This window comes from Pinus tabuliformis, chromosome 8 (genome assembly GCF_031772625.1).
Source record: "Pinus tabuliformis cultivar Carrire ecotype Pingquan chromosome 8, CPIR1, whole genome shotgun sequence".
Classification (NCBI taxonomy): Eukaryota; Viridiplantae; Streptophyta; class Pinopsida; order Pinales; family Pinaceae; genus Pinus; species Pinus tabuliformis.
This window is the reverse complement of record NC_142294.1, coordinates 728,070,829-728,091,002: the sequence shown is the minus strand read 5'-3', so window position 1 is coordinate 728,091,002 and position 20,174 is coordinate 728,070,829. Positions and strand designations below refer to the sequence as shown.

The following is a 20,174-nucleotide window of genomic DNA, read 5'->3' as shown; positions in this document are numbered from 1 at the left end:
CTCAGGAGTCAAGCTCTGTCAGGACTCTGAAGGCTCACTGCTCTCAAGCTCTGTCAACTTTTAAAGGCAGAGTGCTGGTATCTTAAGAGCTGAATTACAATTTTGTTAAGGACAAATTTCCGGCCTGTTGAAGAGGCTGAGATGCAGCCTTGTTGAGTCCAAGTCTTAGGCCTGTTGATGAGGCCAAGTTGTAGGCTCAAATGATATAAATAAGAAGGAGCTCTCCTCCTATTCGGTCAATTCAATTCAAAAAATAAATTCGACTAAAGAAGGATAAGAAGATACAAACCTGAGGCAGAAGGTTCATAGCTCATGAAACGAGGAGCAGCTTTAGAATTTTTTTGGGTTCTCGGTTAAGATGCTTAGTAAATGGTTTTGTACAAGATTTAAGATATTTTTGGAGCAAATTCCCTGTTCAGAATTCAACCCGTCCTGAAACACATTGACATAAGATCAGCTCTCAGCCCTCGTCTAACTGTTTAACAAGACATATGTTAGAGTGATATTCTGATCATAAGGAAAAGACATATTCAGCGCTCTGTTGATAGCTCTCAAAATTTAATTCAGGGCTGTAAGACATACCTCATTAGCTCTAAATTTCGGCCTCGTACAATTCTAAAACTCGGCCCTCTTATCCACTAATTTTCAGCCTCTTTGAGCCCTGTTGAATCCAAGTTTAGGGACTAATGTTGAGGGCGAGTTCTGGTCAGCACTGTCAGCCTTCAAGATGCTGCCACAAGCCACAGCCTGAGATGAGGTCGGCACTGGCTTCAAATCCCTTCCCTCTCTTGACTCAACCCGGTGACTAAGCTGAGACTTGAATTCGAACAACCCGTCGACGCTGCCACATGCCACGGCCCACAAGCCATTGAAAACCCTACAAACCCGTCGAAAACCCTGAAAACCCGTCGTCGATCAAAAGTTGTAGCCTGTGTATGAGCTCAAGCCTCACGTTGTGGACTGGTCAGTGGTCGATGGTCGCTGCAAACAATGAAACCTAACTTCTAACCCACGAGCCACCACAAACAATGAAACCAAAACAAAACCACGGGGCCAGAAAAATTCATGTTTCATTTCTAATTTTTTTAAAACAAAAAAAAAAATCGAATTTTAACAAATTTAAAAACCAATTTGAACAATTTTTAACGAATTTCAACGATTAAGTTCGCCTTGAAATTCGAATTCGTTTGAAGTTCGAGTTCGCCATTTTGTTCGGCGAACTTGAACGAATAAATTCGAATTCGTTTGAAGTTCGGCGAATTTCGAATTTTTTCGTTCAAATTCGTCGAACCCGGTGACTAAGGATACACATAGATCATGAATTTTCATGAGTTAAGGAGCCCTAATTGATCTTTGCCAGCCTCTCCAAGGGCAGCGACTAGATCAATAGAGATTTATACTTCAAATTTGCAAAGGAGCCAAAGTTTCAAGGTGTTTAACCTAAGAGGTACCTCTAGGAACATTCGCCCAAACCCTCAAAGGCCAACGCATGCATTTAATCACATATTCAAGGTCCCAGAAGAATTTCACATTACATTTAACCCATACAAGGATAAATATAACAACATACATGCAATTAACCAAAAAGATAACAAGAATAGCATCAAAATTTTGACTTACATGAGAGAGAATATATCCATTTATCAACTTCACATTAGAGAAGCTCCAAAAAAATAGCGAAATCCAAACATCATAGTGCATCAAGAAAAGCTCCAAAAATTCATCCCGGTAAAATATGTGAAAATCTCATAAGAGATACTAATCCAATCCAAGTGATGATGAGAGAATGAATAACCTCTCATCTATTTATACAATCCTAATGAGTTCAATTTGCCTAATTTGGCCTAATTGAGTCCCAAATAATAAAATAATGTGCAATAATAACATCCCTTGGTGACAAGTCCACCAAGATAGCTCATTAACATAAGAATAAGCCTCTCAAGAGGGTAGAATGATCAATAAAGTGAGTCGTCGGACCTTTGAAGAGGCCTGATGAAGCCCTGAGTGTACCATGATGCAAGAATGGGCCTCAAACATAGTGGACAAGGGGTTGGCCTCTTATTTTCCAAGCAAATCCCTATGGTGCCTCCAAGTGGGCATGAGGGGCACAAGGACAAATAATGGGTCTCCAAATGGATTGATAACGCCTGTAGACCATCTATAAGGGCTAGGATGATGACATAACCCTCATCTGGACCCCGATCATCCGCCAAGTGTATGGAGCAAGTGTGGAGTCGACTGGGCATGGTGAACCAAGTGCATTATCCTCATCCAAAAGGTGGAACATGAGCAATCAATAAGTGGTGTTGGGGATCCATGAAGTACTCTACTATGGCGGAGGCCCATGGCTCTCAATGCTCACACTACAAGTGTTAATGTGGCCCTCTGGAGGGCCAAGACCCTGTACAAGGAGACCAAGCCCCAAATGGAGACTCGTATGCAATCCTACATAAGATCCAATGCGTCCCCTTGCCCTCCAATACAACAAATCAATAGAATAATCAAATAAAAGAGCTTACAAGTCATGGCACCAATGGGGCACTTCATGGTGGCATGCCATTCCATAGTGGGCTTTGACATGTATAAATGTCTCCAAGCTCAATAACAGGGTTAATCAAGGACCCTATTAGGTGGTTTCAACCTCTAAAGGGGGTGACAAGTCCATGGTACATCTTCCAAGTAGTAGGTGGCAAATGATATAGTAATGGAACGGAGTGGGAATCAGGGGAAACATCCAGACCAAATGTCATGGTACAAGGGTAGCTATAATAAGGGAAACCCACACCTAGGCATATGAGTGTAGGAGGCCAAAAATCGTGGTACAGAGTTACCCCGACCTTTGTTTTTCCACCCTTGTTCATATGCCTTTTGCCTTTGACTGTTTTTTCTTCATAACTGCTCGGGGCTCTAGGGGATGAGAGCATGATGCGTAATATACAGCAGTGGATACTCCCTTAAGGTAGGGCAATTCATTGCCCACCAGGGGTTGGGATAATCATGGGTTCCTTAATGATGGAAGGGGCTCATCTAGGACCCATAGGAACCAAGGTGATGGCCATGGATAAAGGGTAGAGCTAATGTTTGGCTTTTACCCACGTGCTAAATTTGTATGTCTCGGCCATTTTTTGCATTTTGTAGTACATTTCCTGTTGAGTGGCCAAATTAGGGTTTTTCTATTCTTTTAGTTGCATCAACCTCTGGGGCATCGTTCCAGACCCGACCCAAGGTGTGGAGAACGGGAAGGGGAGGCTAACCCTATGTGGACCCAGTGGACACATGTGCACCCGGATGGGAAAAGAGATGAATGGGGCTAAAATGAGTTGAAGGGGCGAATGTATGTCGTGTCAAGGAGTGGGACCACGCAACCAACTTCGGGATTTCCGTGCCAACCTTGAAACTAGGGGCCAGTAAAGGAGATCCCACGGGACTATGATAAAAGGCTAACCATGGAATCAGGCATTGGAGACAAGAGTACAAACCTAGCCCACTCTTTTTGTTGAATCCCCCCACCAATCCATGCCCAAAATGCCCATGACAAGTAAGGAAAATTACTCAACTATACCAATGAAAAGTCATACCTTCAGGGTCAGGAGGCCCAAGTTCAAACATACGATCATAACAAGTGGGTGAGGGACCATATGGTTGGCTCAGGTGGCAGAGTTAATGGCACATCGAGCTATCTGGTGATTGGAAGGGGCTGCTGGTTGTGAGTTGAGGACCATATAGGAGAAAAAAGTTCTCCTATATATACTACCCACAGGTGGTGGGTAACATCTAGCTCCAACTGGGACACGAGCTTTCGGGAAAGTGCGCAAAGCTACTCGAACTGGAGATCATGAGAACACCAACAATCTCTTGGTACCATAGACCTGTTACCTACACATATCAAAGACCAGGCACACGGGGTAAGCATGTTTTTGTGGTGCTTTATGATCACCCATGCTTAAGATTAGGCTGTAAAAATCAACAAGAAAGTAAAAATGCAATTTTAATCTAAATGCAGCTAATCTAGCATGATAATATCATATGATGTTAGTTCTAGTGTGGAAAATGAGAATGCAATGCATCCTACCCTAACATGCATGTTACATTACCCACATACTAAGTGTAATCATAGACCCAATGTAACCAACATATCATCCAATTAATATGAAAGCAACTACCCTTATGCTCACTCACGCAATAGATCCAAAGGCAGGGGTAGGAATGACAACATGGAAGGTCACAAGGGCAGGAGGTGAGAAAATGAAGTGAGCACGCATGGAGTATCACAGGGAAAGAGGGAGCCAAGGGATGCAATCTATTCCACAAGATCCTTTCTTCCAACCAAAATATAGAGATATCAACAATTAAGCTCATAAACCTCTGGTGGATAGCAACCTCAAGCATATCATCGCATATCATCCCCATTATGGTCACGATCATTGATGTCATGCTTTATGACCACCATAGGGTCATGACTAGGACGAAAGGGAGACCGATGACAAGGGGAGACACAAGAAGTAGGTTACTCATGATGATCATATTCAAAATCCTAAGGGTATGAGGGGGGAGGAGGGATACAACTAATGGATGGTTCTTCCTCAACATCATACCTAGGAGGGAGAAAAAGGGTCATCAATGATGGTGCTAATGTGAGAAAGGGCAAGGTGCGGGCTCAGGGGTAATGTGGATATGCTATCAGGATCCTGGGGAAGGTATGGAAAAAAAAGATCTTCGTCAGTGTCATCATTCGTGTCATAAATGGAGCCTACCATTTCCAATAAACCTTCTTCATGTGAGGGAAAAACCAAAATCCTCCCTTTCGATGGTGAGTAGGGATATCATTATGAGTAATGTCCTAGAGAAAAGAAGAATTAATTTCAACCTCATTTTCCATTCCAGTATCATAAAGAGGGTCATCATTAAAATGATGGTTGCCCATATCCCATTTTCCCTCACTAATGCACAAGAAATCAGAAATGTCATCTTCACAGGGAGCTACAATATTCATATCCTCAAGCACCCTTTCTTGAATGAAAGTCCCTGCTTCATTGTGTTCATCCTCACGGGCTTCAATAGGGCTTTCACTCATGCCATGCACATTCTCAATCCTTAAGTTTGCATCCTGAAGGTCCTCATCACTATCTTCTTTAGATCGATTCCACTCTTCCATATATTCTTCACTTTCATGATGATCCTTCACATTTAAACTTTACGACTGATTATAATATTTTTCATTGATTAGGTCAATAAGAATATTAAAAGTATAGGTTAGACCAGCAAAGTCAAAGAGATGACTAGGATCTTTCTCATAGGCACACATCATTATGTAGAGTTGCTTTTGTGTTGACCTATGAAGCTTGAGCAAGGATTCTCCAATAAATCTTCATAAACCTTAGCGTATTTTTCCACATCCTTTTGCAGTTCTTGAAGGTCTTGATCATTGAGTTTTGCAAATGTAGAACCAAGATTGATCTTTTTTTGACAATGGTCTATTTTTCATGATTTTACATATTAAGATTAAAATGGAGTCGCCAGGGTGAATTAAAATGCCTTGATAGATGTTTACTTCACCCTACAAGCATTAACTTTGAAGTTCAATGAAGAACTAGGGCTTTGTTCTTCCAATGCAGTCGCCAACAATGATATGTCAATATGTCGTATGGGGAACAAAACACATGTCTCGTTCCCCAGCAACAACGCCAAAATGTCACCGCTCAAACTAGTAGAGGTCCTAGGAGGGGATCCTATAGAGTAACTACTAGGTCAAGGAGCAAGAATGAAGCGATAGCCCATTGTCACTTTAGCTAACAGTCCATGCTCTTTATGGACTTTCACTGATAGCAGGAGACCCAGTGTGAGGAATCAAGGAAATGAATAGGTAAAAGAAAGGATGAAGGGTGATTCCCAAGGCCCATTCACAGGAGAGACTCAATAATATGGTTTTCTTGCTTGGAAAGCAAAGTGATAAGCTCTCTAGGAAAGGCTAGGAGGATTCTTGAGGCTAGGGTTTGGGAGTATATCTTTCCAAGAGGTTTCCTAGACCCAAGAATCCTTATGGAGAATTGGCCTTTATGTGATCTTTGTGAAATTAGAGTTGTAAAGTTATGGAACCCCAAAGACCAAGTGGACCCGGACTAGGTCAAGAGTATGGAGTTGATCACTCAAAGAGGGGCTTGACATAATTGGGGAGGAGAATAGGATTAATGGACTAATTTTCTTTTGAAATACAAATGCAATGACCCAAGTGAGGACACCAACCCAAATCAGCCTAGGGCAAGAGATGGTCACGAGGCTAGGGCTTGTTATATCTCAAGATTCCCCCATCGGAATTGCTTGAAATTTGGAGGACCCCTTGAGCAAACTACAGCATAGTAGTGGACCAATTTTCAAGGTGTTTGGATGGATACAAAGAGATTCTCTTGATGCCCTAGGCGACCTTCTAGTATTAGGCCTAGAAATTGGAAAAATGAAGGAAAGAGAGGTAAATTTGACCACCAAAGGGATATGAGGATCAGTGCCTTATTGCTTGGGCTTAATGGAGTCAAGATACACATAGATCATGAATTTTCGTGAGCTAAGGAGCCCTAATTGATCTTTGCTAGCCTCTCCAAGGGCAACAACTAGATCAATAGAGATTTATACTTCAAATTTGCGAAGGAGACAAAGTTTCGAGGTCTTTAACCTAAGAGGTGCCTCTAGGAACATTCGCCCAATCCCTCAAAGGTCAACACATGCATTTAATCACTTATTCAAGGTCCCAGAAGAATTTCACATTACATTTAACCCATACAAGAATAAATATAACAACATACATGTAGTTAACCAAAAAGATAACAAGAATAGCATCAAAATTTTGACTTAAATGAGAAAGAGAGTACATCCATTTATTAACTTCACATTAGAGAAGCTCCAAAAAAAAATAGCGAAATCCAAACATCATAGTGCATCAAGAAAAGCTCCAAAAATTCATCCCAACAAAAAGTGCGAAAATCTCATTAGAGATATTAATCCAATCCAAGTGATGGTGAGAGAATGAATCACCTCTCATCTATTTACGCAATCTCTAATGAGCTCAATTTGCCTAATTTGGCCTAATTTAGCCCCAAATAATAAAATAATGTGCAATAATAACATCCCTTGGTGATAAGCCAACCACGATAGCTCAATAACATAAGAATAAGCCTCTCAAGAGGGTAGAATGATCAATACAGTGAGTCATTGGGCCTTAGAGGAGGCCTAGTGAAGTCTTGAGCGTGCCACGATGCAAGAACAGACCTCAAACATAGTGGACAAGGTGTTGGCCCCTTGTTTTCCAAGCAAATCCCTATGGTGACCCCAAGTGGGTGTGAGGGGCACAAGGACACCTCATGGATCTCCAAATGGATCGAAAATGCATGTAGACCATCTGTAAGGGATAGGATGATGACATAACCCTCATCTAGACCCCAAAGCATCTGCCGAGTGTATGGAGCAAGTGTGGAGCCAGTCGGGCATGGTGAACAAGGTGCATCATCCTCATCCAAAAGGTGGAACACAAGCAATCAATAAGTGGTGTTGGAGATCCATGAAGTACTCTCTGCTATAATGGAGGCCCATGGCTCTCAACGCTCACCCTACAAGTGTCAATGTGGACCTCTGGACGGTCAAGACCCCGTATAGGGAGACCAAGCCCCAAATGGAGACCCACCTACAATCCTTTTTAAGATCCAATTTGTCCCCTTGCCCTCCAATACAACAAGTCAATAGAATAATCAAGTAAAAGAGCTTACAAGTCATGGAACCAATGGGGCACTTCATGGTGGCATGCCCTTCAATAGTGGGCTTTGGCATGTACAAATGTCTCCAAGCTCAATAAGGGGGTTAATCAAGGACCCTATTAGGTGGTTTCAACCTCTAAAGGGGGTGACATGTCCATGGTACATCCTCCAAGTGGTATGTGGCAAATGATATAGTAATGGAACGAAGTGGGGATCAGGAGAAACATCCAGACCACATGTCATGGTACAAGGGTATCTATAATAAGGGAAACCCACAAGCGGTATATGAGTGTACGAGGGAGCAAATCGTGGTACATTAGTTTCCCCGACCTTTGTTTTTCAACCCTTATTCATATGCCTTTTGCCTTTGACTGGTTTTTCTTCATAATTGCTCGGAGCTCCAGGGGATGAGAGCATCATGTGTAACATATAGCAATGGATACCCCCTTAAGGTGGGGCAGTTCATCGCCCAACAGCGGTTGGGACAATCTTGGGTTCCTTAATGATGGAGGGGGCTCATCTAGGGCCCATAGGAACTAGGGTGATGGCCATGGATAAGGGGTAGAGCTCATGTTTGATTTTTACCCACGAGCTAAATTTGTATGTCCTGGCCATCTTTTGCATTTTATGGTACATTTCCTGTTGAGAGTGGCCAAATTATACTTTTCCTTTTCCTTTAACTACGTCAACCTATGGAGCATCGTTCCAAGCCAGAACCAAAGTGTGGAGAAGGGGAGGGTGAGGCTAACCCTATGTGGACCCAATGGACACATGTGGACCCAGATGGGAAAGAGATGAATGGGGCTAAAATGAGTTGAAGGGGAGAATGTATGTGGTGTCGGGGAGCAGGACCACGCAACCAAAGTCGGGATTTCCCAAGTAGTGCCAACCCTGAAGCTAGGGGCCAATAAAGGAGATCCCACAGGACTAAGATAAAAGGCTAATCACGGAATTGGGCATTGGAGACAAGAGTACATACCTAGCCCACTCTTTTCACCGAATTCCCCCCACCAATCCATGCTCCAAAGTGCCCATGAAATGTAAGGAAAATTACTCAACTATACCAATGAAAAGTCATACCTTCGGGGTCGGGAGGCCCACCTTCAAACATACGATCATAACAAGTGGGTGAGGGACCACATGACTAGCTCAGGTGGAGGAGGTAATGGCACATTGAGCTATCTAGTGGCTACAAGGAGCTGCTAGCTACCGGTTGAGGACCATCTAGGAGAAAAAAATTCTCCTATATATACTACACAAAGGTGGTGGGTAACATGCTTTGCACCCAAGTTGTGGGCTTTGCACCCAGGTGATGAGGTTTTGTGCCCAAGGAGACCTTTAATATTCTAATTTAATATTGAGTTTGGTGTTGGAGGTTTCTTGATGGACAAGGGGGCTTCCAAAGGGACCTTTTGTCTAGTATAAATAAGAGGCCAATGGAAAGGCAGAAGGAATAACTCTCATGGATAAGAAGTGATGGATTCTTCTTGATTCAGGTCTGAGATTTTCTAAGGAAGTCGCAGACGTGCAAATAGGGCAGCAGGGTGTATTTGTGGAGAATCTTCTTCTATGATGAATTAGGGCTAAGGTTTGTCTTTTGTTTTTGCCGCTTGCAAGGAGGGCTAGACGAAACCTAGCTGCAAGTTGCTAAAGGAGTGCCCTAGCCATAAAAGGGGGATTGGAGGACAGCTGGTTGAGTTTAAGGTCTGTGGACAAACCGAGTTCTGTTTGAGGCATCCACTGGCCTAAGGAAAAATCCAAGCCCTATGGGAAGGGTTGCACTGTGGTTTTAACACAGACCGCAATTGAGGAAGGGCTGGGCCAAGCCTTGTGTCCGTTGCAAAAAGGAAATGTGAGCAGAAAGAGACAGGCTGAGCCTTGTGTCAGGGCTTGTTTCCCTACCCGCAGTTTAAAGGAGGCCTGTCAAGGTTGACCGCAGGTTAGACAAGGAAGATGTAGTCAGAAAAAAGGGTTGATGGCTACAGCAAGGAGATAAGAGTTGACTGCAAGGGAAAGTAGGGAGGTCAAGGGCCTAAGGGAGCAGGACAAGGTCTGGTAATAGCTATAGTAGGCTCGCCATAGAGAGAAAAGGAGAGTTGTCTGCTACAGGAGGGCCAAGTAAGCAGATTGTGTGCCACAAGAGGTAGCTGAAGAATTGCCAAGTAAGCAGATTGTTGTTTGTGTGATTTAAGGAGGGACGGTAAAGCCTTAGTTTGTTATAGCAGTATTGTTAGGGTGAGGTAGGTGTCTATATTTGGGCAGAGAGGGCTTAGAAGACAAAGCCTCAGCCGTAGGTGTTTGGTCAATGGATTTGACATTGCATTTGGGCATTGGCCAGCTGATTGTAAAGAGCCACTTTCCCTGGTATAGGATCACTAGTGTTTCTTATAAATGGAATTATAAGAAATTAGATTTGGGCCTTAATTATTGTGTATTGTACTTTGATCTAATTGCTAGTATGTTATGTTGTGCAAATGTTTTAAAGTTGGACATTTTCAACGTGTTTATGTTTTCTAGCTAGCTCATATGCCAAACCTAGGGTGCATGCATTTCTAGCATGGTATCAGAGCTACTTTGAAGAGCAGTTGGGTTAGAATTGTGCACAGGTGGCAGCTCTAAGAGGGAGCTGAGTTGCTTTGTTGTTGAAGGAGGGACAGCTGGTCTGTTGGATTTCTAGGTAAGAATCCAACAAAGAAAATGGTTTTTGGCTTGAGGTTTAAGGACTAGTTGGAAAGGATATCCAACTACAGTTCGTGGAAGGATAGTGTAACAAACATAATTAATAATTAATCAATAGTTATTAGACATCATGTCTTCTCATATGGCACCCTTGTATAGGTATTTATATCAAGATGCCCTTGTAATTGATATCATTCATTGATTAGTGATATATATATATATATATATATATATATGTTGCACGAAACTTCTAGGAACCTAGCATTTCAGGCCGTACCCATACCCAAAACGCTAAAGCTCAACCAAAACTCGACCATCATGTAATCATGTTTGAGAGTTAATACAGACTTGTTTTTCCTTCTAAATTGTCATATATGGGTCTTGTTCCCTTTTTTGTTGCAAGATAATGTTATATATATATATATTGGGAGGTGTCGTTTATAAACGTACCGATGTGAGTATGGTCCCCAATGAGTCCGAGTGTTGGAATTTCTAAGTCTAACCCGTTAGAAACCCTTCATGTACTTTTCTGATTTATTTCTACCTACTTGTTCTGATTAATTAACAAGTTATTTACCATGTAAATATTGAAAATAAATACAAGTACATGCTCAACACATTACACAACTAAAGGAAACAAAACAAGCACACAAGTGACACCATTGTTTTTGGACCAATGTCTCCAGAAAAACCCAATGCGGGAAAATCGTTGCAGCTATCTGAGGGTTTTATTATTATGCTTTTTTTGAATACAATTTGGGGGACATGTAATAACCAAAACTGGAAAACAGGAACCGTAAAAATTTTGATTTTGTACTTACCTGAACTGCTATCTGATCTGGTGAAGTTGATGATGCTGCTACTGCTCTGCTCCAATTATCGGGAGACCAATTCCACCCAGCCAGACTGAGCAGAGACTGGCTGCTCAATCCAGTAAGCTTCTCACAGAAGCTCACTGTCCCCCGTGCCCAGAACCTCAGACTGATTAAAGCTCTTCCAATGGCAGACCTTCTTCACTGCTGAACTCCTCCTCCTGGTTTTTAACTCAGTCGTTCGACCCCCTTCTCGGTTCAGTTCTCCGGTTTTTAACTGTCGGCTTGGCGGTGGCCGCCCTCCTACCTGCAGCCACCGCCTTCCCTCCTCCCGACACGCCTTGCATGCATTCGAGACCATCAGATATTTGTAATCCCTCACGCTTTATCAACCTGTTATATTGTTTATATTTAATATAAAGTTTAACTTTATATTTATTATACAGTTTGTTTTATATTTATATTTAATACAGAGTTTGATTTTATATTTATTTATTATAGAGTTCTATTTATATTTAATTTAATATAAAGTTTTAGAACTTTATATTATTTAATGATTGATACTAATATTAAATCTTTATTCTATTGTATAAATAGATGGGTCATCACATGCCAAAACCGGCTCACCTAATAAAGAATAATCTCGGTAGTAGTACCTCTCTACTTGGAAGCAAATATTCTAGCTGAAACCATGGATAAACACTCTGACAGCTCCTAGCTCCAATCTGCCCCACAAAAGCCCCAGCGTCGACGTCTAGAGACTGTGTCAGCGCTTTTTGGCCCAGTGTCTGCCCAACGTCACCCTAGCTTGCCCTGCGTCAGCCCGTAGAGCCTCTACATCACCCACGCTGGCTCTTTGAGGCACTGTGAAACTCCTGGCTGCCTCTGCATGAGCCCTGGCTGGCTTTGTGTCAAGCTCTCACTGGCTCTGCGTCCGTCTCTCCCGGCTTCTTCACTGATCCTCCTGGTAATATCTTTGCCCCTCTGCTTCTGTATTCACTGCCCCTCAGCTGCAACTCTCATCACTCCTTCGATTTCCTCAGCAAGCCCAGCCCCAGAAAATCGAATTCTTGATCAACTCAATGTATTCTCCAAGTGACCCTCAAGCCTCCTTTTATACTTTTCTCGTTGACAATTCAACGGCCGAGATTAAGTCCCTTGTCAACTGCTAAGATTAATTCTAGCATGATCCATGACTTTTGGACCATTCTAACACAGTTTTATATTAATACACATTAATATTTTATTTTCCCTAAGTTTAAACTTAGGGACTCCATTAAAAATATTAATTATTTTAATATCTCTCAAATTGTTTAGAATCTGCCCAAACCATTTCTGGGTATTGGAGATCTCATGTGCCTTAGCCTCTCCACCAAGTTTCGAGGCTAGAGCACATTCGATGCTAACCCAAATCAACACTCCCTCTTAGCGAGGATTGTGCTCTAGTGATACTCCTGACTGAGCATCACCCTGATCACCTGGCATTAGTCCTTATGCTGATGCTAGGCCTGCTGCTGAACATCCTCTGAAGCTGTTGCATCATGTATTGCTACCCATGGCCCTGCCACTGCCATTGTTGCATCTATACAGCAACTCCCTCTGCATCTGTGCTGCTACCCATGGCTCTGCCACTGCCACTGTTGCATCTGCACTGCAACCCCTCTCATCATGTTGCATCGTGTTGCCCATAGCACTGCCACTGCTAACTACTGCACTGCAACTCAGTTACTAAGAAGTAAGTAACTGATCTCCCAACTCTAACATCTCTGTCAGGCTAGAGACACCCTCGATGCTGAAACTCCCTCTGTTGCTGACAAGTGCTCCCTCTCTGACCTCTGCGTTGTTACAACAACTCTATGCATCTCGCACTACTGCCTCACGATGCCCTGGGAATCCTGCACTGTAGCTCCCTCTGTCGCTCCATCTGCATTCGTCTCTACTGACATCCGCCAGCACTGATACTCCTCTTCAGGGCTCCTGTAGCCAGGTATAATCCAAAAGGTTGGGTACCTCAAGGATCTTGCCCCTCGTTACCTATAGTCCGTCTGACTATAGCTCGATGTCTCCTCACTACTGCTCAAGTGGCGTGTGAGCACTCATGGCACAATCATCATCTGTCTCCACTTCCTTCTCCTCCCTTGCTGGCGCAGCCTTGGCCTCAAAAGCCTCTCCTTTGCTCTTCTTCCTCGGACACTAGCTCACATTGTGACCCAGTTCCCCACAGTTGAAGCATTTGACCTTGGAGAGGTCCTTCTTCTTCCATTTCTCCTGCTTTCCCTCAGATGCTAGGTCAACATCCTCCTCTTCCTCTTTCTTCATTCTGACCCCCTTGTTGCTGCTTCTCGCCTTGCTTATCCTTCTGATCTCTTCTTGGCGAAGAGTCGCCCACATTTCCTCCCAATCTGGAAGGGTCGCCCTGCCTAGTATGCTCTGGACAAACACCTCCCAGTCTTCTGAGACTGCGTTCAAGGCTATTCTCACCATCAATTCTTGATCCGGCATGGCCACTATGGAAGTCAATTGATCCCGGATCTCCTTTAATCAACCGAGGAAGATGTCAATCTATTCCTCTTTTTGCATCTGGTATGACGCAACTGATTTTCTAGTAGCATCTTCCTCTACACGAAAGTATGCTGATACAACTTCTTTAGGGCCTCCCACATCTCATTTGTAGTATTCTTCTCGACAATGTGTGGTACTACATGGTCCTTGACCTCGTCAAGGATGATGCTCTTGGCCCTCGCCATTGCATCCTCGTACTTATCACTATCAGCTGGGTCAACTGGGACTGTATTATCGTCAAGGCGAAGTGCTTGAGACAGTTCCTGTCTAGAACAAATAAGATTTTGGCCTTCCAGACTACGAAGTTTGAGGTTCCGTCCAGTCTATCCTGGTCTCTTACCCCGTTCACTACCATCTCGTTGCTCCTCTACTTCCCTCCCATAAGTTCTCGGTGTGACTCCCTCTAAGCCTAGATTTCCCTCCTGGAAACCCCTCTGCCAATGTCGAGATGCCCCCACTCTGATCTTTAGTGCAGTTGCACCACTGCTCTGGATTTCTTGGCTAGAAATCCTCGGTAGCAACTCCCTCCTCCTTGGTCTTGCCCTGTTAGGTATTGTTCTGACTACAATACCCCACCAGCTTCACTCTGCAACTTACCCACAGCCTCCTAAGCTCCAGCAAACTGAAGGTTAGAGCTTCTAGGCTCTGCACAATCTTGGCACTAGCAAAATCCGCACCTCCTGGCCACGGGTGTCAATCCTTCCTGACTGAGAAAGATGACCGGGCACTGCGTAGGTCGAATCTGCTCCCCTTTGTAACTGCGATGATCCTCTTCCCGGCTCAAACTTGATGACGCAGGCACTACGTCACACCTTCCTTGCTACTTCTCTACTAGGAACAGCTTCTGTCACTCGGGCCAATTGTTTTGTGTTGCTGTTGCTTTGCTCGGCTGATGTCCTCAGTTGTCTTATGATCTGCAACCACGCTCTGATACCATGTTGGAATTTCTAAGTGTAACCCGTTAGAAACCCTTCATGTACTTTTCTGATTTATTTATGCCTACGTGTTTTGATTAATTAACAAGTTATTTACCATGTAAACACTGAAAATAAATACAAGTACATGCTCAACACATTACAGATCATCAACTGAAGGAAAAAAAACAAGCACACAAGTGACACCGTTGTTTTTGGACCAATGTCCCCAGAAAACCCCAATGCGGGAAAACTGGTGCAGCTATCTGAGGGTTTTATTATTATATAGTTTCTGAATACAATCTAGGTGCCAAAATCAGCTCACCCAATAGAGAATAATCTCCATAGTAGTATCTCTCTACTCAGAAGCAAATATTCCGGCTGAAACCCCGGATAAACACTCCGACAGCTCCCAGCTCCAATCTACCCCACAACAGCCCCAACGTCAGCCTCTAGGGACTGCATCAACTCTTTTTGGCCCAGCATCTGCCCAGTGTCACCCTCTGGAGGCACTGCGTCAGCCCTTAGAGCCTCTATGTCACCCACGCTGACTCTTTGAGGCACTACACAGCTCCTGGCTGCCTTTACGTGAGCCCTGGCTACCTCTACATCCCTCTCTCTCGGCTTCTTCGTTGATCCTCATGGTACTATCTCTGCCTCTCTGCTTTTGTATTCACTGCCCCTCAGCAGCAACTCTGATCACTCCTTTGTTTTCCTCAGCAAGCCCAGCCCCAAAAAATCGAATTCTTGATCAACTCGGTGTATTCTCCAAGTGACCCTCAAGCCTCCTTTTATACTTTTCTCGTTGACAATTCAACAGCCAAGATTAAGTCCCTAATCAACGGCTAAGATTAATTTTGGCTTGATCCATGACTTTTGGACCATTCTAACACAGTTTTATATTAATACACATTAATATTTTATTTTCCCTAAGTTTAGACTTGGGGACTCCATTAAATTTATTTATTATTTTAATATCTCTCAAAGTGTTTAGAATCTGCCCAGACCATTTATGGGTATTGAAGATCTCATGTGCCTTAGCCTCTCCACCAAGTTTCGAGGCTAGAGCACATCCGATGCTACCCCAAATCAACAAACATTCGTGGAAGGATAGTGTAACAAACATAATTAATAATTAATCAATAGTTATTAGACATCATGTCTTCTCATATGGCACCCTCGCATAGGTATTTATATCAAGATTCCCTTGTAATTGATATCATTCATTGATTAGTGATATATATATATATATATATATAGATATGTTGCACGAAACTTCTAGGAACCTAGCATTTCAGGTCGTACCCATACCCAAAACGTCGAAGCTGGACCGAAACTCGACCATCATGTAATCATGTATGAGAGTTAATACAGACTTGTTTTTTCTTCTAAATTGTCATCTATGGGTCTTGTTCCTTTTTTTCTTGCAAGATAATGTTATATATATATATATTGGGAGGTGACGTTTCTAAACATATTGATGTGAGCATGGTCCCCGATGAATCCGAGCAATAAGAAATAAATAGACAAATTAGTGTTTTCGCTAGGACCTCGAGTATCTTTGGCAAAAACCTGGCAAAGAGGGCAAGAGATGTGGATCAACTAGGTAAGCAATACCAATTTGTTCTTTTTTAAGTTTACTTGTTTACAATTCAAACTATAAATACTTGTTTTTTTAGCCAAACATAGAATTTAAATTTATACAATGAACTAACTATAGTCTTTATCTTTGCAGCACATTGGTGGGAGTCATTTGGAAGCCAATGTCCTCAATTGCAAAAGTTTGCAGCTACAGTCCTCAGCCAAACTTGCAATGCTTCTAGTTGTGAGTGCAACTGGTCTGTTTTTAAGTGGATTCAAACAAAAAAAAGAGAAACTATTTGGAGCAAAAACGATTAAATGATCTTGTCTTCGTTCAATACAATTTTCAACTAAGGTGCAACCAATTTATGAACAATCGGTGGACGAGACTAACCAACTGAGTTTGTTCCTAATTTTGATATTTATGCCATGGAGTATGGGGGGTTGATCCCAATGTGTATTTGGTAGTGCCAGTGGAACCAGAACCATTAGTCAAATCAAGCAAAGGCAAACAACCACTGGCAAGCACTAGTCGTGCAGCTTGACCAACTCGTGTTTATATTATGTCTAGTTTTGTTGCCACTATGGCTACCACTGAGGTTGCAGAGGAGTCCAAGGAATCCCCAAACTCTAAGACAGATGATGTTTAAGTAGCTCCCATTGATGACCCCATGTCGAGCAGTAGGCCAATGACCTAGTAGCTTGTAGCATTGTTTTTGGACTCTACAAGCCATTTAGAAATTAGAACCTCATTGATTGTGTATTTTGTTGCTGATATGTATTGCACTCGGTGCCATTTCGATATATTCACCCCTACATGCTATATAGATGTGCAAACTTTGCATATTTTGTCTCTAATGGTTTAGAATCATGGTTTTAAATATTAAAAATTAATTATTTCATGTATTTTTTAAAAATAGATTCATTGAGATCTGACCAATCCATTTTTTCTAGTCCTGGTTCAATAAGCAGTTTGGTAGGTGGATTGGGTCCAATCCAATGCATTAGCTCACGTGATTGACAACTGACAACGTAAATAAGAGGTCTCCAGGCCAGCTATATGTGATATGTTAATACTCGATGTCCCTATTGAGATAGGCATAATATAGTCTACACCAATAATTTACCATGGTTACCACTTACCAATTATGGTGAAGTCTCTAAGGGCTTCCCGTGCATGGATTACATGAAGAGAAAAATGATTCTATATATATATATATGAATATTAACACATGGTCGCTTTTCATGTAAGTTTATTTCTTTACATGATGCACCTTCGAATAGTTATATTAATGTCTTAGGTCATTTTTCTCTTCATGTAATCCATGCACGGGAACAGCCCCAAGGGTTAGCTTAATTGGTCGAGTCCCGTCGTTAAAGCACCTCTGCTATTGAGAAGTCACGGGTTCAATTCTCGCAACACTCTTGCGGTCAAGCTCCGTGGTTGAGTCAGTAGGAAGTGATCCTTTTGGGTAGATTTGCCTGGTACAAATATTCCGTGGAAGTAGCAGTCACCGATATCTAGGCACTATGAACCACATTTTAAAAAACAAAAAAAAAAAAAACAATAAACTACAAATCAGAATACATCATAGTGATCAGCTTGGGGGCCAGGGCTAACAAACCTCTTTTGATTCTTTCTTACAAACGAACCATTGCCAATTCCTTTGAGGCTTTCACACATTTTCCTCCAATCCAGTAAAGTAACTGAGGACAAATTAGCAATCAAGGCATGTCTAAACTTTCTTTTTATTAGTACCAATGAGATTTCTTAAAAGAAGTTTGTAGGATGGGGATGAATCACCACTGTAGTTTCTTAAAAGAAAACTAGGATGAAAATGAACTATGAATATTGCATGAAAAACACAAAAATACAAACTAAATATGAAGTGGTAAACTTCTCGATAAGCAGAAAAAAAATAAATAAATAAATAAATAAATAAATAAATATATATATATAAATGACAGATGATGAATGTTTAGAATGGGGTTCCTGGCTTATATATCGCCAGGGACACCCTTTGGGCAAAGGCCATGAGCTTATGATCATGCCCTTTCATCCAATTTAACCTAAAATTAAATAATAAAACCTAAAACTAACTAATTTTTTACATAACATTGCCTTCCTCTCGAAAGAATGCTTTGTCCTCAAAGCATAAGTAACGACGGATGTTGTTGAAGAATGATTCATTCTCCCAAAAAGCATCTTCTTCGGGTAAGTCCTTCCACTTGATCAGATATTCCAAGATGATCAAGGTCCCACGCTCTAAAAGGTCTTGGATTAACCTCTCAATTTTTGTTTTTTGGTGATGTGGATATCGGTATGGCTTGATGTTGACAAGGTCTGACCCTGCCTTGACTTCTATTGTATGCTCAATTTCCCTATTAGGTGGTATCTTCATAGGTAGGTCTTGAAATACTTTTTCATGCTTTTGAATTAGATCTTGTATCTCTGGTGACTCTTCACTGGTCATATTTGCAGATAACATTTCTAATTGGTGACATTGTACTACATAAGCAGGTGCTCCTTTTCGACTCATCTTCATCATCTGAGATGATGATACAATTTGATTCTCTGGTGCTTGGAATCTGTGTAATTTGTACTTCTGACCTCCCCATTTGAATTTTATAAATTGTACTTTATGGTTGGCGGCATAAGTACCTAAAGTTCGTAGCCATTAGATACCTAAGACTACATCTACTCCTAACGGTACCGTGAAGAACGGAGACTCTAAATTAAAGTCTTGAATCTGCAATTTGACCTTATGGCATTTCCCCACCTTTTCAATCTTCTTACCGTTAGCTACCATCACTTTCATGTTTGGTAAGGGAAATGAAAAAATATTGAGTCTCTTTGCCACGGTTGCATCTAAAAAATTGTGTGTGCTACTAAAGTTGATGAGAACCACTACGTTGTTCTTCTTTATGTGTCCTTTTAACTTTAAGGTCTGAGGTTGTGATATACCTATCATAACTGATAGTGACACTTGCGGAATACTTCCATCATCTAATTCTGGTGAGAATTCTGGGGCATCTTTTGTTTCTTCTATGTCATAATCTTCACTATTTGAATCATTGGTTGCTTCACAATTATATAGGTTCTTTGGTTCTTTTCCTTTAGCACATCTATGTATGGGGTCCCACTTCTCACCACAACATTTGCATTTACTCTCTTTTATCCTTTGTATTTCCACATTAGATTTTTCATCTTCACGACGATGTGGTGGAACATATTTATTTGAGTCCACATACTAGGGTATTCTTCGTCTTGAATATGTTTTTCCCACTTTTGACCAAAATATTGGTTCGAATTTCTTTTCAGCTTTTTTGCTTTTCGTCTTGCTACTTCTATTGTTGTAATGTCATGCATCTCAAGTTCTACTTGTAAATGGGTTTTGAGCCCCAAGACGTATGACTGAATTAGACGAGATTCTAATAACCCAGGTACTTATGTTACTAAGGTCTCCCATTCTTGAGTGTATTCGTCCACACTTCCTTTTTGTCGTAATTTGATGAGTTTTGAAAAGAACTCTTCTTCCTTTACACCTTGGAATCTTTTAAAGAATACATCCTTAAATTTTCTCCAGCTAATGACGTGTGTTGTCTTTTTCCACCACATATACCAATTATATGCTTCCCTTTCCATTTTCATGGATGCGTGCCTAAGCTTTTCGTCATCATCATTAATGTCATATATCTCAAAGTATTCTTCTGCTTTATTTATCCATGCAACATTGTTTTTTCGTTTCCATCGAGTTTAGGCATCTTGACTTTTGCCCTTCGTTGGTATGTCGCTAATGGTTGAGCAAAACAGGGGTGTTGATTGGTAAAGGTATCCCAGAGTTGCTTGTTTGTAAGAGTCGCGTTACTCATTTCTTGGTGGG

The 20,174-nt window shown here is 41.8% G+C and overlaps 1 protein-coding gene across 1 annotated transcript in view; it reads right to left on the bottom strand.

Moving 5' to 3' along the window:
- The window catches only part of LOC149237649 (uncharacterized), a 175,553-nt gene that overhangs the window by 118,988 nt on the left and 36,391 nt on the right, over positions 1-20,174 (bottom strand). The gene's annotated exons all lie outside the window — the stretch shown is intronic.